The following is a 2,449-nucleotide window of genomic DNA, read 5'->3' on the forward strand; positions in this document are numbered from 1 at the left end:
TGTTCATCTTGGAGTCAATAATGACTCCGAGATCCCTTTCTGCCTCTGTGCTTTCAAGAAGGGAACTCCCCAGCCTGTATGAATGCTGTGGATTCCTTCTCCCAAGGTGCAACACCTTGCATTAAAAACTTCTTAGGCCCTGGTTCGGATCTTCATTAAAATTAAAAAAGTCATCATCTGCTTCACCATCACTACTTGCTCCCACTCTTACTGGGATCAGTCTCTCTGCTTGCTTGTGATTGTTTCCTGTCTTGCAGCCAACTGGCTGCCCTGTTGACTTCTGCAAATGTACAGAAAATGCCAGTATCAACTAAGGAACTCTGGGACTTGTGGTTTTTAAGAGACCACATCTCATAGGAAGGCACACTACTCTCTGTCTCTCAAACAAGAAGTCCTAGAGTTTCAATACAGAAATATTGTTCCATGTAAGTCCTAGAGAGTGGCTGTGTCAGGAAAAACTCTGGGAAAGCTGGATTTCAATTTTTTAAAACTTTTAACTTATTCTTTAAAAAGTTAAAGTTAACCTTTTTTTTTAACTAGTTAAAGTTAAAAGTTGACAGTTGAAAAATTTAACTAGTTAAAGTTAAAAGTTAGCCATTTCTTTAACTTTTTAACTAGTTAATTAACTAGTTAATTCCCATGACTGTTGAAAAGTATTGGTGCTAGCACTGACCCTCAGTGTTCATACTCTGCTGTTTTCTTGTTGGCTGGTAGTGAGTTTGAATGAGCTGCTGGAGATTATGTTCATGATGAGAGCACATAGCTTGTGGTCAGGTATCATAGAGTGCAGTTTATATTTGAGGCTTTGATGCCATACTATATCATAGGCAGCTGGTCAATAAAGGCATGGTCAATAAAGACCATGCCTGTTTTCTGCCTCATTTCAGATCTGTTTTCTATGTCAGATGTAATGAATGTAACTTGGTTAGTGGTACACCACTTTTTTCTGAAAACCAGCCTGTTCTTTTGGGAGCTGGAGATCAGTGATGGTCTCTGTTCTGTTCAGGATTATGCACTCCACAAGTTTGTATGTAATGCAGGGTAGTGAGATGGGTCAGTAGCTCTTTGGATCCTCTGGTGGATTATCGGATTTCAGGATAGCAATGACATCAGCTTTTCTCCAGCTTTTTTGGAAGTCTGTTACTTTCTAGACATTTATATATGAATTTTTGAAGCCATGTTTTCATTGTGGTTCCAAGCTTGGTAACGAATTCTGGGAATATTTTGTCTGGTCCAGACATCTTGCCAATCTTGATCACTTCAATGCCCGTGTCAAATTTATTGTCAGAGGTGGGGCCAGTTAAATTAAGGTTGGCATAGGGTGATTTAAGTTGTTCGTAAGTCAGATGTCTAATCATTTTTGTGTATTGCTCGCTTGAGTTACTGTACTTTCTGTTGTTGCACAATATTTTCATGATGGAGCTTGCTGACACAGGGCAATGTCATTTTTTGGAGTCTATAAGTGCTCCATGCTTGTCTGCTCAAGTGGGTCACATCCAATCCTTCTATGGTAATAAGCCATATCTCCTTTTTGATACTGTTCAATGTAGTAGTCACTGTTCAGTAGTTCTTACAGTTGCAGGGTCATTGCATTGCTTGATGCTATTAAAGGGCTGTTCCCACTGCTCAAACTAGAATGGCACATAATGGCTTTTACAGCCTCTAGGTACACAGAGTTTGGCTCTTTCAATTGAGCAGTTTGTAAATGTATTGTAGCCTTGATCAACGTTGGAGTTTTGATGAGCTGTCACAGGCCAGGTCAGCACCCACCCCCCGACAAGAACTCACCAAAAATCCCTATGGGTTTTGTTGATGCCATGCACAACTGTTGGTGGGTGGGGAACAGTATTCAGGAGCAGGACAGGCATGATCCACTCCCTGCATGCCCTGCCCTGTGGGGAGGGGAGAAGTGGGGGGGGGCGGTGTATGGGAGTTTTTGGAGGGGTGTGGGGGAGGGCTGCCTGGGAGCCAGCCAAGAGGGGGGAGGAGGAGATGGGGGTGCATGCAGCAGACCTCACTTGGTTTGCAGCTACTCCCAAAGTGCTCCACATGGTTGTGCTGTGCTTCTGCTCATAACCCTGGCCTCAGCCCCCAGCCAGCATGCAGCTTCTGGCGGAGCTGTTCCTAGTGTGGCTGTAGCCAGCCTGGCTCACCTTGTCACTGGGAGGTGAGGGGAGCACAGCAGCACCCAGCTGGCTGCAGCTGCACTGGGAACAGCCCCACTGCAATCTGAGCTCTGGCTAGAGCCCAGGCCAGCAGGGCTGTTCTGTTCCCTTCACCTCCAGCTGCAGCTGCCACTCCTGCTCCTGCCATGCCACTCCGGGCAGAGAAGGCAGGTTCAGCCAGGCAGCTCTTACCCAGCATGTGAAGCTCTGATTCCAACTGCTGGCTGCCTTCCACTTGCTCTGCCCAGGGCTGCTCTTTGTGCTTGGTGGAGGGAGCAGGTGGA

Source organism: Alligator sinensis, unplaced genomic scaffold, assembly GCF_000455745.1.
Source record: "Alligator sinensis unplaced genomic scaffold, ASM45574v1 scaffold1107_1, whole genome shotgun sequence".
Taxonomy (NCBI): Eukaryota; Metazoa; Chordata; order Crocodylia; family Alligatoridae; genus Alligator; species Alligator sinensis.